Here is a 12,638-nt window from a genome sequence, read left to right as displayed (position 1 = left end):
CTCAACAGGAACCCTAGGAAAGAGGGTATTACCTTTGAGAGGAAACTTAATGCTGATGGGACCTACTGGAAACCTGAGCAGTATCCCAAAAACTCATGGGGTGCTGCAAAGGTACCTTCAGTGGATCCATCTACCTTATCTGGCTTTACATGTCAATCTTCATATTCTTCTGATGAGTCATTTGACTCCAATTACAAACTGTTCAAAAATCAGAATGGTGAAGTATTTGCTAGATATGTTGGCACTAACTGTAGAAGCGGTCCCCTATGAAGAAAATCTGGGTTCCCAAAAGGTGCCTTGAAAGTCTTCAGGTGAATGTCATCATGACACCACCTGTGAAGAATAGGAACCCCAGATCAAATTCTTCATATGGACCAAAGTCTTCATATGGATCCAAGTCCTCATACGGATCAAATTCCTCAAAAGGATCAAAGTCCTCACATGAACATCATCGTGCTAACACCTCCGTTTCACAGGGAAAGGCTAAGGATTATGGATATGTGCACCATTCTTCAAATCATTATGTTCATAAATCCTCGAAGAATTTCTCTGCTTACTCATATGCTTACCCTAACCCCTCTTATGAGAAACGAAGTGGATTGGCATCTTTGCCATCGTTCTCTTATGCAGCTCGCAGAATGATGAACTCTTTGCCACCCCTTCAGATGTGGGTGGTGAAGAAGAAGAACTAATCTTTTATGCAGGGTCAGGTCTCCAGACGAACCTAAACGTTTGAAGAATTTGCTGGAGACCTGAAAATGCTTGGAAGGACACAAGCTAATCATGAAGAAATGAATTTTCATTTCTCACGTCCTCACATTCCTATATCTATTCTATGGCTTGATGAAATTGATCTGATGAGTTGATGTCATATTCTTCACTAATGAAGTATATGAGTTCGTAAGTTGCACTAATTCATCTGCAGGATGATCAGCCCAAAGCCACTGAGTGGGCCCTCAATAGTGGATGTACAAATCACATGACTGGTGTCAAGAATCTATTGATGGACGCTCCCTTATCTCCATCGCATCTGAAGCATATCACCTACGCTGACAAAGGCAAAAGCAAGGTATTGGGTCTAGGTAAGGTTGCAATCTCAAAGGATCGACACATGAACAAAGTCATGCTTGTCGATTCCTTAGGGTTCAACCTCATGTCTGTCTCAATGCTTTGTGATCTTGATATGGTTGCCGTCTTTGGCAAGTATCGTTGTGTTGTGATCATGGAAGCTGACAATTCCAAAGTCTTCGAAGGCTTTAGGAGAGGAGATTTGTATATTGTTGATTTCTCTACAGGACCGCAACCTGCTACATGTCTACTTGCAAAAGCTTCAGAAGGCTGGCTATGGCATCAATGACTTGGTCATGTTGGGATGAGGAACTTGCACACGCTCGCGAATAAAAAGCATGTCATTGGCATCGAGGGTGTCAAATTCCTCAAGGACCATTTGTGTGGAGCTTGTGAAGCTGGAAAGATGACCAAGGCCAAGCATCCCTCAAAGACCATCATGACTACCACTCATCCATTTGAATTGCTTCACATGGATCTCTTTGGCCCTACTCATTATGCCACATTTACCAATGCTGCATCTCTCTATGGCTTTGTCATTGTTGATGACTATTCTCGTTATACATGGGTGCATATCATCACTTACAAAACTGAAGTGCAGGAAGTCTTCAAACGATTTTCCTCGAGGGCTTCAACCAACTTTGGTGTGAAGATCAAGCACATCAGATGTGACAATGGATCTGAGTTCAAGAACACTGGTCTTGATGACTATCTTGATGAACTTGGTATTACTCATGAGTTATTTGCTCCTTATACTCCTCAGCGGAATGGCGTCGTGGAGCGCAAGAACATGACTCTTGTTGAGATGGCCCGCACTATGCTTGATGAATACAAGACGCCTCCTCGCTTCTGGCCCGAGGCAATTGATACTGCGTGCCACATCATCAACAGGGTATATCTTCACAAATTTTTCAGGAAGACCTCATATGAACTCCTCACTGACAAGAAACCCAATGTGAGTTATTTCAAAGTCTTCGGTGCTAAATGCTGGATTAGAGATCCTCATCGCAGTTCTAAATTTGCACCAAAAGCACATGAAGGTTTTATGCTTGGTTATGGTAAGGACTCGCACACCTACATAGTCTTCAACACCTATCACCACAAGGTTGTTAAAACTGTAGATGTGCGGTTCGATGAGACTAATGGCTCGCAAAGAGAGCACCTACCTCCTGTGACACATGAAATACCTCCTGAGGAATCTATTAAGTTCAAGGCTACTGAGGATGTCATTCCTACCGAAGAATCTCCTGAAGAAATCATTCCAGAACATGAAGAACATCATGTTGGTGCACCTGAAGAGAATGGCTCTGAAGAAAATGCTGAGCAAATTCCTCATCGTCAACCAGCTCATCCTCGCGTCGCTAATGAAGTATAGATTGAGAAAATCATCAGCGACATCAACGCACCAGGTCCTCTCACACGCTCAAAAGCTTCACATTTATCTAACTTTTGTGGGCACTTTGCTTTCGTCTCTATCACAGAGACCACTAAGGTAGATGAAGCATTTTTGGAGCCCGAGTGGATTCAAGCTATGCAAGAGGAATTACATCAGTTCGAGCTCAACAACGTCTGGGAACTTGTCAAGCGACCAGACCCTTGCAAGCACAATATCATCGGCACAAAATGGATCTACCGCAACAAGCAAGATGAAAATCGCCTTGTGGTGAGGAATAAGGCATGACTTGTAGCTCAAGGCTACACACAGGTTGAAGGAATTGATTTTGATGAAACTTTTGCACCTGTTGCTAGACTTGAAGCTATTCACATATTACTTGCTTATGCTAACCATCATAATATCATCTTATATCAAATGGATGTGAAAAGTGCATTCCTCAATGGTAAGCTTGAGGAAGAAGTATATATTGCTCACCCCCAGGTTTTGAGGATCCAAAGCATCCCGACAAAGTCTTCAGACTCAATAAGGCCCTCTATGGCCTCAAGCAGGACCCTCGGGCGTGGTATGTGAAGGAAATATGCCCTAGAGGCAATAATAAAGTTGTTATTTATATTTCCTTATATCATGATAAATGTTTATTATTCATGCTAGAATTGTATTAACCGGAAACTTAGTACATGTGTGAATACATAGACAAACAAAGTGTCACTAGTTTGCCTCTACTTGACTAGCTCGTTGAATCAATGATGGTCATGTTTCCTAACCATAGACATGAGTTGTCATTTGATTAACGGGATCACATCATTAGAGAATGATGTGATGGACTAGACCCATCCGTTAGCTTAGCACTATGATCGTTTAGTTTATTGCTATTGCTTTCTTCATGACTTATACATGTTCCTATGACTATGAGATTATGCAACTCCCGAATACTGGAGGAACACTTAGTGTGCTATCAAACGTCACAACATAACTGGGTGATTATAAAGATGCTCTACAGGTGTCTCCGATGGTGTTTGTTGAGTTGGCATAGATCAAGATTAGGATTTGTCAGTCCGATTGTCGGAGAGGTATCTCTGGGCCCTCTCGGTAATGCACATCACTATAAGCCTTGCAAGCAATGTGACTACTGAGTTAGTTGCGGGATGATGCATTACGGAACGAGTAAAGAGACTTGCCGGTAACAAGATTGAACTAGGTATTGAGATACCGACGATCGAATCTCGGGAAAGTAACATACCGATGACAAAGGGAACAACGTATGTTGTTATGCGGTTTGACCGATAAAGATCTTCGTAGAATATGTAGGAGCCAATATGAGCATCCAGGTTCCGCTATTGGTTATTGACCGGAGACGTGTCTCGGTCATGTCTACATAGTTCTCAAACCCGTAGGGTCCGCACGCTTAACGTTCAGTGACGATCGATATTATGAGTTTATGTGATTTGATGTACCGAAGGTAGTTCGGAGTCCCGGATGAGATCAGGGACATGACGAGGAGTCTCAAAATGTTCGAGATGTAAAGATCGCTATATTGGACGACTATATTCGGACATCGGAAAGGTTCCGAGTGATTCAGGTATTTTTTGGACTACCGGGAGTTACGGAAATACGGGGCAGAAGTATTGGGCCTCATGGGCCAAGTGGTGGAGGAGAGGAGTGATGACCCACAAGTGTAGGGGATCTATCGTAGCCTTTTCTATAAGTAAGAGTGCGAACCCAACGAGGTGCAGAAGGAAATGATAAGCAGTTTTCAGTAAGGTATTCTCTGCAAGCACTGAAATTATCGGTAACAGATAGTTTTGTGATAAGGTAATTTGTAACGAGTAGCAAGTAATAAAACTAAATAAGGTGCAGCCAAATGGCCCAGTCCTTTTTGTAGCAAAGGACAAGCCTGGACAAACTCTTATATGAAGGAAAGCACTCCCGAGGACACATGGGAATTATCGTCAAGCTAGTTTTCATCACGTTCATATGATTCGCGTTCGGTACTTTGATAATTTGATATGTGGGTGGACCGGTGCTTGGGTAATGTCCTTACTTGGACAAGCATCCCACTTATGATTAACCCCCATTGCAAGCATCCACAACTACAACAGAAGTATTAAGGTAAACCTAACCATAGCATGAAACATATGGATCCAAATCAGCCCCTTACGAAGCAACACATAAACTAGGGTTAAACTTCTGTCACTATAGCAACCCATCATCTACTTATTACTTCCCAATGCCTCCCTCTAGGCCCAAACAATGGTGAAGTGTCATGTAGTTGACGTTCACATGACACCACTAGAGGGATGACAACATACATCTTATCAAAATATGAATGAATACCAAATTCACATGACTACTTATAGCAAGACTTCTCTCATGTCCTCGGGAACAAATGTAACTACTCACAAAGCATATTCATGTTCATAATCAGAGGGGTATTAATATGCATAATGGATCTGAACATATGATCTTCCACCAAGTAAACTAACTAGCATCAACTACAAGGAGTAATCAACACTACTAGCAACCCACAGGTACCAATCTGAGGTTTGGATACAAAGATTGGATACAAGAGATGAACTAGGGTTTGAGATGAGATGATGCTGGTGAAGATGTTGATGGAGATTGACCCCCTCCCGATGAGAGGATCGTTGGTGATGACGGTGATGATTTCCCCCTCCCGGAGGGAAGTTTCCCCGGCAGAACAGCTCCGCCGGAGCCCTAGATTGGTTCCGCCTCGTGGTGGTGGAGTTTCTTTCCGAAAGCTTGCTTATGATTTTTTCCTCGACGAAAGACTTCATATAGCAGAAGATGGGCACCGGAGGCCTGCCAGGGGGCCCACAAGGCAGGGGGCGCACCCAGGGGGGTAGGGCGTGCCCCCACCCTCATGGACAGGGTGTGGGCCCCCTCTGGTGGATTCTTTTGCCAATATTTTTATTTATTCCAAAAATAACTTCCGTGAAGTTTCATGACTTTTGGAGCTGTGAAGAATATGCCTCTAATATTTGCTCCTTTTCCAGCCCAGAATTCTAGCTACCGACATTCCCCCTCTTCATGTAAACCTTGTAAAATAAGAGAGAATAGGTATAAGTATTGTGACATAATGTGTAGTAATAGCCCATAATGCAATAAATATCGATATAAAAGCATGATGCAAAATGGACGTATCAACTCGCCCAAGCTTAGACCTCGCTTGTCCTCAAGCGAAAGCCGATATCGAAAAATATGTCCACATGTTTAGAGATAGAGGTGTCGATAAAAATAAAATACGGACATGAGGGCATCATGATCATTCTTAGAACAACAACATAAATATATATTGACATATGATCTCTTATGCTAAAGTAACAATTCAATTACATACTCAAGTATGAATCAAAAACTTCACTGAAAACTAACAAACTATAATCTCAGTCGCTGAAGCAATTGCAATTTATCATAACATAGGAACGAGTCAATATAAGAGCTTCTCAGCAAGTCCATATACTCACCCATCTTTTAGTCTTTCACAATTTCTAACACTCACGCGATATTTATGGTTATGAAGTTTTAATCGGACACAGAGAAAGATAGGGGCTTATAGTTTTGCCTCCCAACGTTTTACCTCAAGGGTAATGTCAACAATAATAGTTCATGAAAACCCACATCCAATTAGCCATATATATCAGGATCTTTCCAACACGTTGTGCTTGCCAAAGGATAAAATGTAAAAAGGAAAGGTGAATATCACCATGACTCTTTGCATTAAGTATAAGACAAGAATAAAAGATAGGCTCTTCGCAGAGGGAAGCAGAGGTTGTCATGTGCTTTATGGTTGGATGCACGAAATCTTAATGCGAAGGAATGTCACTTTATATTGCCACTTGTGATATGGACCTTTATTATGCAGTCCGTCGCTTTTATTTCTTCCACATCACAAGATCGTATAAAGCTTATTTTCTCCAGACTAATAAGTCATACATATTTAGAGAGCAATTCTTATTGCTTGCAACAATGACAACTTACTTGATGGATCTTACTCAATCCATAGGTAGATATGGTGGACTCTCATGGCAAAACTGGGTTTAGGGATATTTGGAAGCACAAGTAGTATCTCTACTTGGTGCAAAGAAATTGGCTAGCAAGAGAGGGAAAGGCAAGCTCAACATGTTGGATGATCCATGCCAATATAATTTATCTCAGATGTAAGAAAGCATAACCCATTACGTTGTCTTCCTTGTCCAACGTCAACTCTTTAGCATATCATACTTTAATGAGTGCTCACAATTATAAAAGATGTCCAAGATAGTATATTTATATGTGAAAACCTATCTTTCTTTATTACTTCCTATTAATTGCAACGATGACCAAAACTATGTTTTTCAACTCTCAACAACTTTTATTCATAATACTATTTTATATGTGAACTCATTACTCTCCATAAGATCCATATGATCTCTTTATTTCTTTTTATTTCTTCTCTTTTATTCTATTCTCTCAAGATCATAGGAAAATAATCAAGCCCTTGACTCAACACTAATCTTTTTTTTTTATATATAGCTCATGGACTCGATTACATAGGAAGATCATAAAGCAAAACTCACAACTAGATCATACTAAAACTTTATTCTACTAGATCAAGATATTATCAAAAGGATCAAACTAAGAAAAACGGTAAAGATAAAAGTGATGGTGATACGATACCGGGGCACTCCCCCAAGCTTGGCAGTTGCCAAGGGGAGTGCCCATACCCATGTGATTATATCTCTTTTTGCCGGTGAAGGAGATGGAGTTGTTGATGATGTATGCTTCTTCCTTAATTTGCGCTTGAGGATAAAATTTTGCTCCCTTAGGTCCTCGATCTCCCGCTCAGGGATTAATACCTTTTTGCATAGTTCTTGTTTGTTCTCCTGCAAGAGACGAAAAGGGATAAACTCGATCTTAGGTTTCTTTGCTCTATCGGGGAGGCGTGACTTTTTGAACTCCACATGCATGTCCCCAGGTTGAGGTAATGGGACTTCATCTTCACCTGAGCTCGTCTCCTCCTTTCCCCTAGGCTCATAGTCTTCTTCTTCCTCCGTGGTCCAACCACAATGCTCCAAGTCCCCGTAGACTTTATGATCTACAAGGTAATCAACCACATAGCTTTCTCCCTCCGAATCTTGGGATGACATATTGCTCTAATCTGCAGCAGAAACAACTCGAAACAAAGACAGAGGATTTTTGCGTGATACAGTGGTCAAAACCTTCGGGAGATTATATAATGAATTTTTACCGACCATAAGAAGTATCATGCAAGAAAACGGAGTTCGGGGAGCACACGAGGTGCCCACGAGGCAAAGGGGCGCGCCCAGGGGGGTAGGGCGCGCCCTCCACTCTCGTGGAAGCCTCGTGTCCTTTTCGGACTGCTTATTTTCCTATTTTCTTAAATATTCCAAAACAGAGAAAAATTGCCATTAGAACTGTTTTGGAGTCGGTTTACTTACCGTACCACATACCTATTCCTTTTCGGAGTCTGAAACGTCCTGGAAAGTTTCTCTTATGTATTCCTCCGGGGTTACGGTTTCAACAATATTAGTTTCAACATTTATGGGATTACCTGAGATATAATGTTTGATTCTTTGACTGTTCACCACCTTCAGATTTGTGCCTTCAAAGTTGTTGATTTTTATGGCACCGGAACAATAGACCTCCTCGATAATGTAAGGACCTTCCCATTTAGAGAGGAGTTTGCCTGCAAAAAATCTTAAATGAGAGTTGTATAACAATACATAAGCACCTACATTAAACTCATGTTTTTGTATCCTTTTGTCTTGCCATCTTTTAACTTTTTCCTTAAACAACTTGGCATTCTCATAGGCCTGGGTTCTCCATTCATCAAGTGATATAATGTCAAAAAGACTCTTCTCACTGGCAAGTTTGAAATCATAATTGAGCATCTTTTATCATGTTAAAAGGATAATATGCAAATCAAATAATATGCAAATCAAATTCTTGAAGCAAGAGAACCCATCTAATAAGTCTAGGTTTAGCATCTTTCTTTTCCATAAAATATTTAATAGCAGCATGATCGGTGTGAATAGTTACTTTAGAATCAACAATATAAGGTCTAAACTTATCACAAGAAAATACAACTGCTAAGAATTACTTTTCAGTAGTAGCATAATTTCTCTGGGCATTGTCTAGAGTTTTACTAGCATATTGAATAACATTTAATTTTTTATCAACTCTTTGTCCTAGAACAACACCTACAGCATAGTCACTAGCATCACACATGATTTCAAAGGGTAAATTCCAATCAGGTGGCTGAACAATAGGTGCATAAATCAAGGCTTTCTCAAGTATTTCAAATGCTTCTACACAATCATCATCAAAGACACAAGGAATATCTTTTTTTAATAGGTTAGTCAGAGGCCGGGAAATTTTTGAGAAGTCCTTAATGAACCTCCTATAAAAACCGGCATGACCAAGGAAACTTCTTATACCTTTGATGTCCTTGGGGCACGACATCTTTTCAATAGCATCAACTTTAGCTTTGTCAACTTCAATACCTCTTTCAGAAATTTTATGCCCCAAGACAATACCTTCATTAACCATAAAGTGGCACTTTGCTACCTCTTGAGCACTTGCGTTGATTTTCCCTTGAAGAGGAAAGGGTGATGCAACAGAGTAGCGTAAGTATTTCCCTCGGTTTTTGAGAACCAAGGTATCAATCCAGTAGGAGGCCACGCACGAGTCCCTCGTACCTACACAAACAAATAAATCCTCGCAACCAACGCGATAAGGGGTTGTCAATCCATACACGGTCACTTACGAGAGTGAGATCTGATAGATATGATAAGATAATATTTTTGCTATTTTTATGATAAAGATGCAAAGTAAAATAAAAGGCAATAAAAATAACTAAGTATTGGAAGATTAATATGATGGAAGATAGACCCGGGGACCATAGGTTTCACTAGTGGCTTCTCTCGAGAGCATAAGTATTCACGGCAGGTAAACAAATTACTGTTGAGCAATTGACAGAATTGAGCATAATTATGAGAATATCTAGGTATGATCATGTATATAGGCATCACGTCCGAGACAAGTAGACCGACTCCTGCCTGCATCTACTACTATTACTCTACACATCGACCGCTATCCAGCATGCATCTAGAGTATTAAGTTCAAGAGAACAGAGTAACGCTTTAAGCAAGATGACATGATGTAGAGGGATAAACTCAAGCAATGTGAAATAAACCCCATCTTGTTATCCTCGATGGCAACAATACAATACGTGCCTTGCTGCCCCTACTGTCACCGGGAAAGGACACCGCAAGATTGAACCCAAAGCTAAGCACTTCTCCCATTGCAAGAAAGATCAATCTAGTAGGCCAAACCAAACTGATAATTCGAAGAGACTTGCAAAGATAACCAATAATACATAAAATAATTCAGAGAAGATTCAAATATTGTTCATAGATAAACTTGATCATAAACCCACAATTCATCGGTCTCAACAAACACACCGTAAAAGAAGATTACATCGAATAGATCTCCACAAGAGAGGGGGAGAACTTTGTATTAAGATCCGAAAAGAGAGAAGAAGCCATCTAGCTAATAACTATGGACCCGTAGGTCTGAGGTAAATTACTCACACTTCATCGGAAGGGCTATGGTGCTGATGTAGAAGCCCTCCGTGATCGATGCCCCCTTGTAATACCCCGAGAATCTTGCTACAGTAATCCCATGCCTAATGACGCCATGAAATCATAATCATTTGCTAATCCTCAATTTGGTTCAAACCAAACTCAAATCCAGATTCAGATGCCAAGTCAAATAATAATTTTTATAAAATAGTAATTTAAAAATGTTCCTTAGGTTGAAAACTTTCGCTATATAATTTTCATGCATTAAACAAACATTATGGAATGTTTGAAATACCCATGAAAATTAAACACTGGTCCAATAGCTAATTATTTGACCTTTTTAATTTTTAAAAATAGTTGAACACTCCCAAATGCTTTGAAACTTTTTGTAGCAACCCAGAATATTGCGCTTTACTTTTGTGCCAAGTTTTGTATTAAATAAAACTCTTTTAGTAGCTCAAATAAAATACAAAGTATGAAAGTTAGATTAAAAATAGAAAAATAAAACCTATCCCACCGGGCCACTTGGACCATCTGGCTAAAACCAGCCCACACCCCCTACTTGTCAGTGACCCTACATTCTTGTCTGTCTGCCATGCTATACTATCGGGCCATGATCACTCGGGAGGTGATCACGGGTATATACTTATACATATATTATACTTGTGATGACTAAAGACGGGTCGGCTCATAGAGTACCCGTGAGTGATTCACGGATTGGGTCCGAAAGGACGTTTGTCCGGACGACCCTCTGAGTGAACCTTTGTGGCGGAGCGACAGGGCAGGTTGAGACCACCTAGGAGAGAGGTGGGCCTGGCCCTGGTCGGCGTCCGCGGTTATTTCAAAATAACAAGCTTTAACGAGATCTGGGTATTTGATCTGAGTCTGGCCACTGGCCTATACGCACTAACCAACTACGTAGGAACAGTTATGGGCACTCGACGTCGTGGTATCAGCCGAAGCCTTCCTGACGTCAGCGACTGAGCGGCGCGCGCCGGGTTGGACTGGAACGCCTGCTCTTGTATAAGGGAGGCCAGGTCTGCTCGCCGGCCGCGTACGCAACATGCAGGTGTGCAATGGGCGATGGGCCCAGACCCCTGCGCCATAGGATTTAGACCAGCGTGCTGACCTCTCTGTTGTGCCTAGGTAGGGTTGCGATGTGTTGATCTTCCGAGGCCGGGCATGACCCAGGAAAGTGTGTCCGGCCGAAGGGGATTGAGCGTGTTGGGAAATGTGGTGCACCCCTGAAGGGAAGTTAATCTATTCGAATAGCCGTGATCTTCGGTAACAGGACGACTTGGAGTTTTACCTTGACCTTATGACAACTAGAACCGGATACTTAATAAAACACACCCTTCCAAGTGCCAGATACAACCGGTGATCGCTCTCTCACAGGGTGACGAGGGGAGGATCACCGGGTAGGATTATGCTATGCGATGATACATTGGTGAACTTACCATCTACTCTCTTCTACATGCTACAAGATGGAGATGGCCAGAAGCGTAGTCTTCGATAGGACTAGCTATCCCCCTCTTATTCCGGCATTCTGCAGTTCAGTCCACATATGCTACCCCCTTTTCCATTTGATACCAATGCATACATATGTAGTGTAGCTCCTTGCTTGAGAGTACTTTGGATGAGTACTCACGGTTGCTTTGCTCCCCCTTTTCCCCCTTTCTATACCCGATTGTTACGACCAAACGATGGAGTCCAGGAGCCAGATGCCACCGTCGACGATGACTCCTACTACACTGGAGGTGCCTACTACTACGTGCAGGCCGCCGACAACGACCAGGAGTAGTTTAGGAGGATCCCAGGCAGGAGGCCTGCGCCTCTTTCAATCTGTATCCCAGTTTGTGCTAGCCTTCTTAAGGCAAACTTGTTTAACTTATGTCTGTACTCAAATATTGTTGCTTCCACTGACTCGTCTATGATCGAGCTCTTGTATTTGAGCCCTCGAGGCCCCTGGCTTGTAATATGATGCCTGTATGACTTATTTTATTTGTAGAGTTGTGTTGTGATATCTTCCTGTGAGTCCCTGATCTTGATCGTACACGTTTGCGTGTATGATTAGTGTACGATTGAATCAGGGGCGTCACAAGTTGGTATCAGAGCCGACTGCCTGTAGGAATCCCCTTCCACACTCCTTGGCCGAAGTTGAGTCTAGACATTGCAAAACTTTTTACTAACATGGCTGTGTGTCTTACGGTCCCACGTCGCCATTGGGTGGTATTAGGATCTTTCATTCCTCGACCTATACTCTGGGACTCTAATCTCTCTTCTATTTGGGTTAAACGATTTTACTAACTCTGACTCTAGGTTCTCGAAAATACTTTATCCTGGAGAGCCTCTTTAGTCCAGATGATCGCTTGCTGCACCAGAAGATTCGGAAGATACTCTCCAGTGTTCACTCGAGATCTTGTTCTTGTTGCTTTTGTAATTCCCTACCACCGAAATATCCCTATGGATAAATACTTACACATGTCGTTCTTACTTTTATTCCCTGTTGATCTTGTTATTACGATATACCCCGAAATTCTCTCTATTGTTCGGAGAATACTTTGAGCCTA

Source organism: Triticum urartu, chromosome 5 (assembly GCF_003073215.2).
Source record: "Triticum urartu cultivar G1812 chromosome 5, Tu2.1, whole genome shotgun sequence".
Classification (NCBI taxonomy): Eukaryota; Viridiplantae; Streptophyta; class Magnoliopsida; order Poales; family Poaceae; genus Triticum; species Triticum urartu.
The sequence above is the reverse complement of the archived record's forward strand: the minus strand, read 5'-3'. Positions refer to the sequence as shown.